This window comes from Notamacropus eugenii, chromosome 6 (assembly GCF_028372415.1).
Source record: "Notamacropus eugenii isolate mMacEug1 chromosome 6, mMacEug1.pri_v2, whole genome shotgun sequence".
In the NCBI taxonomy this organism is placed as follows: Eukaryota; Metazoa; Chordata; class Mammalia; order Diprotodontia; family Macropodidae; genus Notamacropus; species Notamacropus eugenii.
Genome location: NC_092877.1, coordinates 91,543,388 through 91,558,990, shown reverse-complemented (window position 1 = coordinate 91,558,990; position 15,603 = coordinate 91,543,388). Strand labels below are relative to the sequence as shown.

General features: G+C 38.2%; 1 protein-coding gene across 5 annotated transcripts in view; it reads right to left on the bottom strand.

The window, feature by feature from the left end:
- PGCKA1 (PDCD10 and GCKIII kinases associated 1) overlaps positions 1-15,603 on the bottom strand; it is a 94,768-nt gene that overhangs the window by 40,069 nt on the left and 39,096 nt on the right. Inside the window, exon 1 of one of the 5 annotated variants that reach the window (XM_072620448.1) lies at positions 8,598-14,477. The exons of the other annotated variants lie outside the window; for them this stretch is intronic. The gene's annotated coding sequence lies outside the window, so the exon portion shown is untranslated. Of the gene's footprint in view, positions 1-8,597; positions 14,478-15,603 lie in introns of those variants that run through there. 5 annotated transcript variants of the gene reach the window in all.

Genomic DNA, 15,603 nt, shown 5'->3' with positions numbered 1-15,603 from the left:
TCTTTGTTGTAATATGAATTTATGTGAGTGCATGGCTGCTGAAGTGGAGCTGCCTTTTCTTTTGATTTTGAATAAGACAATGAATAGAATTAACTCCTGGACTCCCTTTATAAAGAAACAGTCAAGTCCTCTCTTCCTGTGACTTCTCATTTCCCCCAGATGTTATAAACACACAAATGTTATTGTGTATGTACCCTTTAAAGCTTGCCAAAATCAACGTGCTGGATGGAGCTGAATGCTTCAAGCAGGTGGCAAGCCAGCCACTGTGACCAATCTCTTGTTCTCTGAAATCAAGTGAAGCACAGCCACGGGGAGCAGAGGGCTTTGTGGAAGAAATGTCACTTAAAATTAGAAAACGTCAGAGTTGGAAGGGAGTTCAGACCTCGGCTACTTCAAATTCCTTCCTTTCTTGACACAAGGAAACCAGAGTGCAGAGAAGGGAAATGACTTGGCCAAGCTAGCTCGTGACAGGACTCAGATCTTCTGACATCTTCTGATGTCTCACATCACGGACCCTGAGCTTTTCTGCTCCTGCTGTTGTGTAAATTGCACAAAGAACCTCCCAAATGGCTGCAAGAGACTCTCATACACAAACATGAGAGAGAGAGAGGGAGGGAGGAGAGAGAGAGAGAGAGAGAGAGAGAGAGAGAGAGAGAGAGAGAGAGAGACAGAGAGAGACAGAGACAGAGACAGAGACAGAGACAGAGAGAAAGTAGAGAAGAGGAGAGGGGAGAAAAGGCCAAAGGCTTAAGGATTTTGAGCTCAAAGAAACTTAGAGGTCCAAGCACTGCACTTTATAGATGAGGAAACCTCTGCCCAGAGACTGTGATCTCTTCAAGGTCATGCTGATAGTAAGAGTTAGAATCAGAACTTGAATCCAGGTTTTCTGCCTCCAAATTCAGTGCTCTTTCTACTGTACCACACTGCCCCTGGTCAGTCAGTCTTCACCAAAAGGGTATTAGGTTTCTCTATTGGCTCACTGGTCTTCGAACAACTAAGACACGTCGCACTGTCGTCCTCTCCCTTCACCCCAGCTTGGGTCCTCATATGTGGATGAAGTTGCAGGCTCACAGAGGAGCCTGCCATCTCTTGCTAGACTGGAAGAGGAACTGTTATGGGTCAGTGGAAAGAGGCTGCAGAGGAATGTGTTGGGGGGAAACAGGAGGCAGAGTGAGAAGGAAAACCTGAGCAATGGGAGGAGAGGGTGCTCTGAGCCATCTCTCTCACTTGGAGAGCGTTATGCCCTTAGAATTAAAAGTAAAATACACTAACTGACAGTTTACACACCACATTACCCACTGTTTGCAGTAACTTGGATGCTTCATTTTAGTCTTTAAATCCCCAGCACCTACCCCAGTGCCTGGGGGTGGGGCGACTTGGTAAAGACATTGATGTTTCCCGGTGTTTTCTTGAATTCCAGCTTTGAGTTGCCTAAGTGCGCTTGTGTGGTGTTTGTTTCTTTGTAAAAGTAATCTTTTATTGATATTTTAGTCTTCCTTTCTAATGTCTAGTTGTACACAGGATAATTATGATTATTAGGGCAAATGAACTCATTCTGTTTCATCCTAAGTCTGTGAAAAATGATTAATGAGTGGGTAATTATTACTTGTCTTTGGAAAAAGCCCACAACAAAACAAAACTGTTTTTCTCCATGCGATCATAGAGGGGATGGCATTATAACTTTAGATGGTGTGGTCATTAAGAAATCATTCTGAATACTTAACACCCGCATCTCCACCTCACCTCTCCTTAAGAAAATTCTTTCTGGAAGGCTTATCTCTGGGTTTTCCAAGAGCTGAAGTGGTAACTAGAGGGTGTTAGTAGATGGTGGAAGGAAAGGAGGCATGAAGCAATGCCCAGGCAGGGCCCAGAGCCCAGCAAGGGTGGGGAACCTTGGCTTCGAGGCTGCAGGTTTCCCACCCCTAGCCCAGAGGAATGAGTGTTAGATTTAGCTAAGTTCTAGTCTCAGTTCTGCGTTAACTGATTGGAGACACTGTGCAAGTTACTTAGTTTCCCTGTACCAGTTTCCTCATCTGTAAAACTAGGAAAATGATGATAATGATACTTCTATCGATTCTTCAAGAATCCATAATTTTCACCAGTATGAATACTCCCTTCAATGACAGACTGACTGCAAGGCATCTGTGCATTTGGTCTTCATGAGCTGCTGTGGCCAAATGCATTCATTACCCAGTGACCAACACTCTAGCAATGAGTCTCTGTATGCATAACTTGGGGGTCTTTGGAGAGTAGACATACAATTCATCTGCTGGCCAGGATGTGAATGACACCTTTCGACTTCAGGACCTGCCAAGCCAGCAGATAAGTGGTGCAGTGGGTAAAGAGCTGGGTCTGGAATCAGGAAGACTCATCTTTGTGAGTTCTGGCCTCAGACATTAGCTGTGTGGCCCTGTGCAAGTCATTTAACTTTGTTTGCCTCAGTTTCTTATATCTTTGCCAAGAAAACCCCAAATGGCGTTTGATGACATTGGACTTTTGAGAAACCAGAATCCCCTCCATGTCATGATGAGCAGAACTTTATTTTCACTAAGGTTATCGCAACAGCTTCATAATTACTTTACTGCCTCACGTCTCTCCATGCTAGTCCTTCCTATACGTTGCTGTCAAAGTGATTTTCCTTAAATGAACCTAGTGGTGTGCTGGTAAATGTTAAACAAGTGGCTCTCAAAAAATTGGTATGGCATATTTCTAAATTTTACCTGCATTAATAACAATTTCTCTAACACCTTTTTAAGCCCAGATAATCGACAAAATAAGAAATCAAACTCTGATTTGTACCACTTGATGATTTCTGAAGTATCAGTGCTTATATTGAAAATTAAACAATTCACTTGCTGGTGCAAACTATTTCCAACACACAACGTCACTCCTATACTCACTAAACTCTAGTGGCTCCCTATTTCCTTTAGGAAAAAAATATAAACTCCTGTTAACTTCAAAATTTTGCTCCAGACTCTCTTTTCAGGATCATTCGACATTATTCCCTTTCTCCATGCTCCGTGATCCAATCAAACTGTTGACCAATCTGTTTCCCACATGGGATACTCCATCTTTTTTTCTCTGTGCTTTGGTACCAGCTGCACTAGCTGGAATGGACTGCTTCTTAACTTCACTTTCTAGAATCTCTCTTTGACAATAGGGAACTCAAGCACTGTCTGGTACATGAAGCATTTCCTGACAGTTCCAAATGGTAGCTCCCTCCCTCCCAAATTATGTTTTAGTTAGCAATTTTGTATTTATCAATTTATCAATCAATAAACATTGATTAAGCACTTACTAAGCTCTGGACAAAGAAAATAATGAGGAAGATAACATCATACAACTATGTACATACAAGACATGTAGAGTATAAATGGGAGGTAATCCCAGAGAGAGGGCACTGTCAGAAGGGGAGACCATGAAAGGCATTTGTAGGATTTGTATGTGTGGGCATATATATATGCATGATATGTGTGTATGTATATACATATATATCTGTAGAATCCATATAATTATATCTGTATAATCTATACAATTTGATATTTCAAAAATACATAATTATATCAGTATGGGTACTCAGCAAGGAAGTGTACTTCTCTCTAATTTTTCCACTGCATTTAGGAGGAGCCTTGTCCTTATCATTTAGATCTATCATTCATATTCTGAATCCCTATTAAATTTCTTGCTTTTGAGGGTGCTGAATTCCCACTTTCTCTTTCACTCCCTTAAAAACTGGTTTTCCTTTACTATACCAATGTTATGCAAAACTTTTTTTGGTCTCTCACCTTTTGTCAGACAAAAATTTTTAAGCACATACCCAAAATATATATATATATTTACTTGTAAATGTACTACTAAATGTACTACTAAACACATATGTCTCATCAAACGTACAAGCAATAGAAATGAGAAAACTGTGATAAAGATGAAATAAGTGACATTAAAATTTTTCATTTTATTTTAGAAGTATAAAATATTTTACTCTCATATATTACTGTTAATAGAAAAATTAATAATGCTTGAGTGGAAAGCAATGTATTTGAATGTACTCCATTCATTTAAAAAATATTGGTTTAACACTATGTGATGTAGAGATTTGAAGGTCTGAATCTAAATTTAGATTATTTTGAAGATTGATTTTAATGACTGTCGTACCCCCCAAAAATATCCTTAACAGAAATATATAAATCCAACTTGAATAGGTATATCATGGACTACATTACTGGTTATCATTTTTTATTTGCCTGTGCTTACATCATTTGTATCATCATCATCAATCTATGGTTTCTTTGTAGAAATATTTTTTAAGCTACTTGTATCCTAAGGGAAACGTGAAGATCTATAATCCCTACGAATACTTTACATATGACATATTACTTGCCATGGAACGGAGGAGTCAGAATCTATCCATATATTAAGAATTAGCAAAGCTTATTTTATTTTTTTAGATCTTGCGATAAAAGATTTGGAGTTGAAAGAGGCTGTAGAGATCATGGACTCCAACCCTCTGATGATACAGATGAGAAAACTGAGGTTGAGAGAAAAATTAAGTGACTTGGTCAAAGTCTCATAGCTTGTAAGTATTCCAGGCAATATCTGAGCTCTGCTCTGTCTGGGTATGAGCTGAACACTCTAAACAGAAAAACAAATAAGTACAGATTACAATAGTCTTTCCACACCCCAGTTTTCTCTAATGAAATCATCAGGGTTTCATTGATTTGAACATACCACATATTTATCTTCAATTTTTTTCTTTTGGTCAAAGGTCAAAGTGCTTTATGGTCTGTACTTTTGGGGACTGTGAACTTATCAGTGTCTCGTAGTAGTTGCTCAGAGCAGCTTAAAGCTTTGCTTTAAGAAAGTGACTCCCTGTAAGAATAAGGTAGAGAGGTGGGCACCTTTCACATTTCATGTCAAGGGAGGTTTGCTTATTTCTCAGCTAAAATCAACAGAACTGCCACACCTTTGCTTCCTGGAATGTAATGAGGAAATATGTTTTGCAAAAAACTCAGACGGAATTGAAATAGACTTCAGTAACAGAGAAGTTGAAAATGTTTCTGACAAACTTCACATTCTACAATTCATGGAAAGAGGCATGGGGCGGAAGTTATTCTGGGGGAATAGAGGGAAATAAGTTCAGAAAATGAAGCTCTTTGCTTAGTCAAGTGAACTAAAATTAGCTAAGTGTGAAGTAGGGTCACATTCTTACTCAGCTTGAAATGCTAATGATTTAAAATGTAAAGTGTGCTAATCATGCGGATCTTTAGAAAATCCCCCTTGGTCAGGCATAGTAGGCCATGTGGAAAGTCTAACTGGCTTCTTTTGCTAACTATTTAGAAATTTAACTATTGAGAATCTCAGCAAGGGAACTTACTGACCCATTAACCACAGGAGGTCACATTGGCACACCATATCAAAACGGGTGTGACAGTTCTTTTAGCTGTGACCTCCAGCTACTGCTGTATGTGGAGATTTGAAAATCTCCTGGTTCTCTTTGATTACAAACAATACATTAGGATCACAGGATCATAGCTTTAGAGTTGGACGGAAACTTAGAAGTCAATTATTCCAACCATTACAGATGAGAAAACTGAGTCCTAGAGAGACTGAATAATGTGTCGGAAGTCCGAAGTCACAGAGGCAGCAGTGTGGGCCTCCGGCCAGGTCCCCTTTCTCCAAGTCCATATCTTTTATCATTAAAACTGAAAACTGTTATTTAGAAGCATATATGAGGCCTTTAATTACTACATTTATTTAATATCTGGTCATTGAATTGGCAGAAAACATTCAGCTACGTTAAAAAAAACTGTCTCTTTTTTGGGGGGTGGGGAGAAGGATACAAAAATGTTGGTTCTCATATTTACTGATTTTTGGAGCTTTGATAGTAATCGTTAGCATTCTTGAGGCTGTTGTAGGACTGTATGTTAACACCAACCTCCAATTAGGTCAGTAAAAGCTACCCCCTCAATGATCCTAGGCAATGGTAAGCCCTTTCCTCCATTTTCTCCAAGACTGTGGATTATGAAATTACAAGAAGATTTAGTAAAGAGCTCCTCGGTTACAAATGCCATCCTATGCTGATGATCAAAGTAAAGCTTGTGGGCTTCCAACCTACACCAGATAGAGAAGACATTTTCAAAGTCACTGACACCAAACATCTCCGAGCAGCCCAGATTTTAAGTATATGGAAGGTTTCAGAAAGACATTAGAGGAATCAACTATTTCTCATATCTCAAAGGAAGGGAGAAAATAACAAAAATAAGTTAGGTGCCATGAGAGAGACTTGTATTAATCATATTAACTTGAAATATAGTAAACTTCAGGTCTCTAGCAATAGAAAGGCAGGTTGGCATTTTCTTCTTTGGCCTCTTTTCCTGTCTTTCAGTTTTTTCAACTAAAATGAAAGGACAAATGATAATAGTGGTAAGAGGATATTGGAGGGAGAGCTGACAGAAAAAAAAAAACTGACTTAAGGATTAAAAAAATCTTTGCAAACAGAGGTACCAAGGATAGCAAACACTCTCTTTTATGGCTATGTTCATATCAAAGACTTCTTGATGACATTATGAAACAGTGAACACCCTCCAAACTTGCAATAACAAGGTTTTCTTTTTCTTATTTTTTTGTGGCTGTTGCATTTATTCTTATGCTTCTTCCTTTCCAATTAATTTCAGTTTTATTGGGGAGAGGAAGAGGGCAGAAACAATGTTATTATAATATTTCTTCCCAAGAGAGATTGTAGAGGAATGGACCAGTTCATTCCAGTCTTCTCTGTGATGAAAATCGGAAGAGTGAAATGACTCATTACCACTTTGGAATCTTAGAATCTTGGAGTTATTTAAAAGTATCTTCTGTTTTGAACACTACAAAGAATGAACACTTCCTATCTCAAAGTTGCTCTAAGTCATAGATACTGAGGAATCATTGCTCTGAATTTATTGGATATTCTGTATAAGACACAGTCTTGACCAGTCCTTTTCTGGTCTCAAGGAGGATGCATTAACAGCAGTAAATCAGTAGTACAAAGAGGGAAATAAAAAACAATGAAAAGTAATTACATTTGTAGGTCCCTAGATGGCACAGTGGATAGAGTGCTGGGCCTAGAGTCAGAAAGTTTCATCTTCCTGAATTCAAATGTGGCCTCAGACATTCACTAGCTGTGTGACCCTGGGAAATTCACTTAACCCTGTTTGCCCCAGTTTCCTTATTCATAAAATAAGCTGGAGAAGGAAATGGCAAATCACTCCAATGCATCTGCCAAGAAAAACCCCAAATGGGGTCAGGAAGAGCCAGATACCACTAAGAACAATGATTACATTTATAGTATCAACAATGTAGTATTTCACTCGTGAGGAAAATTAAAATGTTAAAGGGTGGAAGAAAAATACATTGTGAGCCTTTAGATAATAATAGCAGTAATGATAATTTTATAGTGCTTCAAGGTTTGTTATCTTCTTGATTTATTTATATTATATATATTATCTTACTCTCCTTACAACAGCCCAGTGCAATAGGTGCTATTATAATCCTCAGTTTGTAAGAGGAAACTGAGGCAGGGAGAAGGGAAGAGATTTGACCAAGTTTACACAGTTAGTAAATGTCTGAGGTAAAATTTGAACTCAGGTTTTCCTTACTCCAAGTCCTGTACTCTGCTGCTGCCTTCTGCAGAATCCAGTCTAAGCCAATAACGGAATGGTTCAATTTCTTGCTTTAATGATTAAATATGTCACAAGCTTTTTGAGCTTGCTTTTTCATCTGTAACATGAAGGGGTTAGATTGGATTTTCTCTAAAATATCTACTAGTTTTTAAATCCTTGATCTTATAATTTTATGTATTTAAAGATCCATAATTTAGAATGCAAAAACACTTTTTAGGATATTCAAAGGTAATGGTATAATCTTTCGATGCACATACTTTATGGAACACAGGGGAGTATGTAGAGCAATTTTTTCAATATCACTGTGTCAATTTTTAAACCCTTTGAAGTAAAAATAACTTTTGTGATGATACATTGACTCAAACTTGAGATCCGGCTACCGTATATCATTACATTTGACTAAAATTTAAGCGATTTGGATGGAAAGCAACTACATGTAATATAAAATTATTTCTCGACTTTGCTCACTTTGCAAACTTATCAAATGTTAATTTCTTTTTAAAATAAGAAAGAAACCTCCCCACCAAGAGATCAAAATCTCCTAGTGTTCCAAAAAAAAAGGATGAGACTAAACAATTTCCAAGATCCCTCTCTGCCTCAAGTGAGGTGCTCTTCTATACTTTTCATGTTTCATTTGCAAAAATCAAAAACTAACTCTCTAGCACAGAATTTTTGAGTCCTCCTGTTCAGAAAACAGAAACTCTAAAACATGTTTAAATTTTTTTCTTTTAAAATATGTAAATATTCTAATGACTTGAAAAGATGTTTCTGCAGCAGGGTTTTCAATATTGAAATTTGACATGCTTACCAGAGACAATGCAAAATAAACCTAGGACGCCTAAATCCCTGCTCCTCCTCAGCCAGTCATTAAGTCTTCGTTTGTCTTATCTGTTTGTGAAACTTCTTGATTTGGGCCAGGTTTTCTGGGAGAGGGCTTACCTCCTCAGAGGGACCCCAGCAGAGGTTCTGCCTGGCCTTCCTTTCAGGGAGAGCCTGGGGGGGGGAAGCCCCCTCACATCACAGGTAGAAGGAGTCTTCCAAGATGCTGAAACTCCACACATGCAAGAGAGGAAACTGGTTTGTTCCTGGCCTCTTTTGGGTGGGGTCCTGCCTGTAGGATGTGTGCCCAGTTGCTGAGGTCTGAACACACTTAGCCCTCAGCAAGCCAGACCTGCCTCAGAGGTGCCAAGCCAAAAACAAAACATTTTCCTTTCTCCCAGGGCAGGAAAATGTGTAAGAAGCTGAGAGATCCTTTCAGTCAGTCTTCCAGGGATTGGGCTGAGAATGACAAGGCTCAAATGAATGCTGAGGAGTTCTGTGAAGGAAGGTAGGTTTTCTCAGGACTCCTTCCTGAAGATGAAGAAAGCAAGTCAACTGGGGAAAAAGCCAAAGAGCAAGCTGGAAAAACCAACTGGGCTCAAGTCAATGGCATAGTTTGTATTTGTATTCTCTGAGTCATTTAACAATCTACCCTCTAGAAGGCAGTTTTTGGGGGAGGAATATTTAGCTTTCCCATATGGTCAGTCAGTTAATTGTTGTTCAGTCACGTCCTACTCTCTTCATGACCTCATTTATGGCTTTCTTGGCAAAGATACTGGAGCCGTTGGCCATTTCCTTCTCTAGTGGACTAAGGGACTTGTCCTGGCTCACTTAGCTAGTTAGTGTCTGAGACCAGATTGGAATTCAGGAAGATGAGTCTTCCTGACTTCAGGTCCAGAACTCTATCCCGGTGCCACCTAAGTTCGGCTCATTCTCCTTCCTCATTTCCCTCATTTATCTCCCAGCAGGGTACTGGACTCATGCCCTTACCTGAGGGTGCTCTGCCCAAAGGATGATATATTTGATAGCTGAAACCTACCTAGTTAACTTGGAGTTTACTGGCTAGATTTCTTTCTCAAAGTCCAAGCCTTAAACTGGGTTCACTCTGGATCTCATTGGTTGGAAAACAATAGGTCCCTTGCTCAAACACCACTTAATGGTTTATTTTTAGGCCTCCTGGAAGTGAATGTAAACAGTAACTCTTTCTCTTTTGGTCAGCAATCCTGAGGGTCTTCCCCTCCCAGTTTGATTTTTTTTAAATTAAAAGGGCCATCCCTTGACTCACTTCATTAAGAGGTCTATTCCCTTCCTCACTCAAAGTGAGAACTTCAAAAGATCTTAGCTTAAAAAGTCTCCCACTGCATCCTGGACCATCTCCAGTCATCTGGATCCATATCTGGACACTGGTCCCAGATGGCTCTGGAGGAGAAAGTGAGGCTGGTGACTTTGCACAGTCCTCCTTTAAATTAAATTCAGTTGTAAGTCATCATCTCCCTGATGTCATGGTCCTCTTCGAGAATGAAGGACAAACCACAGCCACAACTGGACTTGGAGTCTGGAAACTTTAGGTTTGAATTCTGCCTCAAATGCTTATGAATTATGTGACCCTAGACCTAGTCATATCAGTTTCCTCATTTGTAAAACAGGGTGAGTTATAGCACTTTTCCTGCGCAGGATTGTTTTGTGGATCAGCCAATAATTAGTCAATAAATATTTATTAAGTACTTCCTGTGTGACAGGCACTGTGCTAAGTCCTAGGGATACAAAAAGAAGCAAAAGTAAGTCTTTGCCTTCAAGGAGTTTACAATCTAATGGATCAAATTCTTTCTCATCCAACATAATCACCACTTTTTTTCAAAGCCTCATCACTTCACTGAACTCTGACGGATTTAATTATCATCCCTATTTGCAAATAACTCCAGGCTTATATATCCAGCCCTTTTCTCCTTCCAGTTCCAACACAACATTACCAACTGCCTGTTTGACATCTCAAATTGGATTTCCTATGTTTTCTCTTAAACTTGTTCCTCTTCTGAAATTTCCATCTTGTGTTGATGGTTCTGTTGAATCATCTTTCCAGCTATTCAGGTTTACAAACTTTATGTCATCCTTTACTTTTCACTCAAAATCACCCACATGTCCAATTAATTACCAAGTCTTGTTTTGATTTCCTTAGCATGTCTCACATCCATCCACTGCCCAATATCTATCAATAGTTCAGCATCTTATCACCTGGACCAACATCTTGCCTGGATTATTCCAATAGCTTCTTAATTATTTCTAATCTTTTCACAATTCAAGCTATTATCTGCATAGCTGATTGTGGTCTCCCCTACCCCCATTCAATAAACTCTAGTTGCTTCCTTTATCTTTTCACCATCTAAGACCCATTTTTACATTTTCATCATTATTAGACAATACTAGTCTCTATGGTCCAAATGAATGGATCTTCTTATAATTCCCCCCAACCTACACTCCATCTGTCATATTTATGCCTTTGCACTACTTTCATTCAAGATTCACCTCAACTGTCAACTTCTGCATGAAGCCTTCCTTGGTTCCCATAACTGCTGGTGTCCACCTCCCTCCATCTTTACCTTGTACTTCTTTTGTGTTTTGTGTAGGGGAGTTGATTTTTGACCAACCTAAAAAGATCAGGATCTAATCAAAGGAGGTAAATGACAGATAAAGAGATGTTAAACTACTTACAGAGGTAAATTGTGAACAGGATTTTCTTGATTGAATTGGAAGAGACAAACCCACTGACAGAGAAATGAATCGCTACACCTCTAGCGGCCCCTTACAAGTTTGAGTTTCCTCGTTCTTCAACAAATCTATGGTAGGAAGCAATAATGTTGAAAGAATTCATAGGCTGCTTAGAGTTGGGAAGCAAAGTCAACCAGTGGAATGTATTAGGCACACAACATGCAGAAGCAAATGAACAGAGGAGCAAAACATGTTGTCAGTAAAAGGTTGGATATCTAGACCAACCATAAGGTCAAACTAGGAAAGATAGAAATGGGATACGTTGCCCATCACCATAGGCCCTGTTATTTCTCAAATGAAGTCCTGGGTAAGGTCTTGAAGTGTTGACATCATAACCAAAATCCTCAAATGACTCAGGGGCTGAAACTGAAGGTATTCTTATTACTATTTCTACTAATACTGTTTGGAAGCTAGGTGGCGCAGTGGATAGAGTGCTGGGTCTGGAATTTAGGAAGATCTGAGTTCAAATCTGGCCTCTCAGACACTTACTAGCTTTGTGGCCCTAGACAAGTCATTTAACCCTGTTTTCTTCAATTTCCTTATCTGTAAAATGAGCTGCAGAAAGAAAAGGCAAACCACTCCAGTATCTGCCAAGAAAAGCCCAACTGGGGTCATGGAAGACATGACTAAAACAGCTGAACAACAATGAATATTTATACAACAAAATAGCGACTTTTCCTCACCTAATACATACCACTGTTTTTAAAGATGTCACTTCAAAACTCTTCTCTCCTCTCCTCATCTCTTTTATCTTTTCTTCCCTTCCTCAGGGAGAAGTAAATACTGATCTAGTTGTGCATGCTATTAAATGTGCATGTATTAATAGAGTTTATATATCTTAATCCTTGTTAAAGGAAACACAAGGACAACATCTACTACATAGAGTCTATGTGAGTCTCTAATCTCCATGCAGTCTTTAGTTACAAATGCCCCTGGGAACACTTCAGACCAGTAGCTGTGAAGAATTTTTAAGAAATAAAACTTTAATTGCCCCTTAGACAATGTAATAAGTATTTGCTTTCCTTGAAAGAACATGATTTATAAGGCATTAAAGATCTGGAAACTGTTTTACCAGAACAAGGTACACGATGGTTAACATTGATGTGCATGGTATTCTCTGACATTTGCAAACATGCCTTGACTCACTTGACTATGAACAATGCAATGACAAGGGACTTGGAAGAAAAGGCGATGGTGTGAACTTCTTAGGAGGTCGATTTAAAATTTTTATGGCCATCTTTTGTTTCTTGCACCAGTGATTCTCCCTTACCACACCCCAATCCCCAATGTTGATTTTGCGCTTGAAGAAAACTCCCCAAACCAAACATCTGAGTAAAGCCTACACAGTTTTACCACATCTGACAATACGTACTGCATTCCACACTTGGAGTTCCCATGGCAGCGAAAAGTGTTTCATTATCAACTCTCCAGGACTGAGATTGTTTATTACAATTCATCAGTGTGACTTTTTTAGTGTCATCATTTACATGATTGTAGTTATTGCAGTTGCTATACTTAGTGCATATATTATTTTCTTTGTTATGTTTCCTTGTCTCTCTGTCACGCTATCTCAATGACTTCTTTTTCTTGTGTCATTTATTTTTTTGGAGTGGGGAAGGCAAGGCAATTAGGGTTAAGTGACTTGCCCAAGGTCACACAGCTAGTAAATGTCAAGCGTTTGAGGCTTAATTTGAACCCACCGGATTTGAACTCAGGTCCTCCTGACTCCAGGGTTGGTGCTCTATTCACTGCAAGGCTGCTGCCACTGCCACTGCCACCTACCTGCCCCTCTCGATGATTTCTAAGGTACTTTCTAGATCTACTTATAAGGCAGTGAGGTGGTATGGTGGATAGAACCCATGAGTTCAAATCCAGCCTCCCATACTTACTAGCTCTGTGACCATAGACAAATGATTTAGCCTATATTTGCCTCAGTTTTCTCAGCTGTAAAATGGGGATAAGCACCTATGTGCCCAATATTGTGCTAAGAACTAAAAACATTCCCTCAATCTAATTACTCCTTGAGTACCATCCTCTTTCCTTGGGGATATCCATGGGGATAATACCACCAACTTCCCAGGGTTATTCTGAGGATCAAATGAAATGATAATTTGTAAAGCACTTAGTGCAGTGCCTAGAACACAGTAAGAGCTTAATAATTGCTTGTTTCCTTCCTATGATCCTAAATCTTTCCACTCATTTTTAATGGCATAAAATTCTATTCTATTGATAAGCCAAAATTTGTTCAGCCATTTCTCAATCAATAAGCCAACCTCTCTTTTGTTTTTAGGTTTCTATTAACATGAAAGGTGTTGCTATGGCTCTTTGGTTATATAAAGGACTTTTTCTTTTGTCATTAGTTTCTTAAGTCTATAAGTGCTCTGCAAACTTTAAAGCATTAAATAAAGGCTAACGTTATTTCTATTATCATCACCACCACCATCATCATCATCATCACCAGGTACATTTACAGTAATGGGTTTCCTGGGCCAAAAGATATGAACAGCTTATTTTATGATCATAGATTAAATTGGAAGGTACCCCTAAGACCATTTATTCCAACCCCCTCATTTTATATATGAGGAGAGATAAAATGAATTGCATAATTCCCAAATGATTTCCAGAGCAGCGAAACAATTTGTCCCACAGCTCCTCTAACACTAAATGTTTCTGTTTTTAATTTTATCATGTCTTCTCCTTTGATGAATATATGGTAAAACCTTGCAGTTGTTTTAATTTGCATCTCTCATTTAAATTAATTAATACTGAAGCTGCGTCATGGTTTGGCATACCAGTCAGAGGATAAAATATCAGGAACTTAAAGCCTATTTGAAACTTTACTGTCCATATAGAATTTGATCTTAGCTTGGTTGTAAAATTAGGCTAGTAAACCCTTTGGACCACTATTGTCTGAACTAATTAGTTATTTAAAAGAGATGATGAGCACATATTTCACTTTGCTCAGGCTCTTTTCTTTAGTTGTGCTAAAGTAATATCTATGAGTATTATGTGAATGATACCTTTATTATACAGATGGATTAGTGTGAAGGATCACCTAAGATCTATCTAGGATTACAAGGAAAGAATATAGCAAAAATGCCCCCAAATCCACTTACCGACTCAAACTCCTGGTCTAAAACTTGATTTTCTCTTATACATTATATGCCTGGTTACCTTGAATAGTTAAATATATGGTAGTGAATGATGTATTTTGGTTGCTAGAGCATTCTCATACATTATATATATATATATACGTATATATATATATATGTATATATATATACGTATATATATATACACACACATACATATACACACATACACATGTATGTATATATATATATGTATATATGTATATGTAAGCAATTTTTAAAGATTTAAAACACACCTCAGGGAAATACTAAAGTCTAATCTTTCTTTGATATATACACTTTTGTATGTTATAGAATTTCAGGGTATATCTGCTTCCTCCTTAATACAACATCCTCAATTATCCCTTCTCTCTCTTCTACCTTCAATATCTTTCTTTTCTCTAACTATATATTTACTTACACACTTGTCCAACTCTCCTATTCAATTATCAATTGATAAGCATTTATTAAGCAGCTATGTGCCCAATATTGTGCTAAGCCCTAAAAACATTCCCTCAATCTAAATTATTCCTTGAGTACCGTTCTCTTTCCTTCTTTCCTTTAGCCACCAAAATTTTCAAATGACAGGTCTCCCACACTTAGCTCACCATTCTACTGAAACTCCCTCAAAGGTCCCTAATGACTTCCTCACTGCTAAATCCAGTTTACTATTGACACTCAATTATTCACTGCTTCCTTCCTGAATCTCCTGCCTTGGTTTCTATGATACCATACTATCTGGTTTCTCTGTTTCCTTATTTACTCTTCTTCCTCCTACTTACAAAATTAACAATTTTACATGCCACAATACTATCTCTTGTTTGATCCTAAATTCTTCCTTTATCCATAGATCTAATAAGTAAACTATTCCATGCTCCCCTACTTTGTTTATGGTATCACCCTTTATGTCTAAATCATGTATTCATTTTAACCTTATTTTGGTATATAGTGTAAGACACTGATGGATACCTAGTTTCTGCCATACTATTTTCCAGTTTCCCCAGTCCTCCTATTCACTAAATGCAAGGAATGACCTAAGATTCTGTCCTTGCCTTTCTACTATCTAATTAATCATTGTTTTCTTCCCCAAATACAACTGTCATCTTCATGCAGATTGTTCCTAAATGAGTATTATAGTTAGAATAACTCTATGAGCAGAAGTAGAATGATGAACACAGGGTCAGAGTAGCAGATCGTTAAAACTGGAAAGTATCTTTGGGCGATATCTC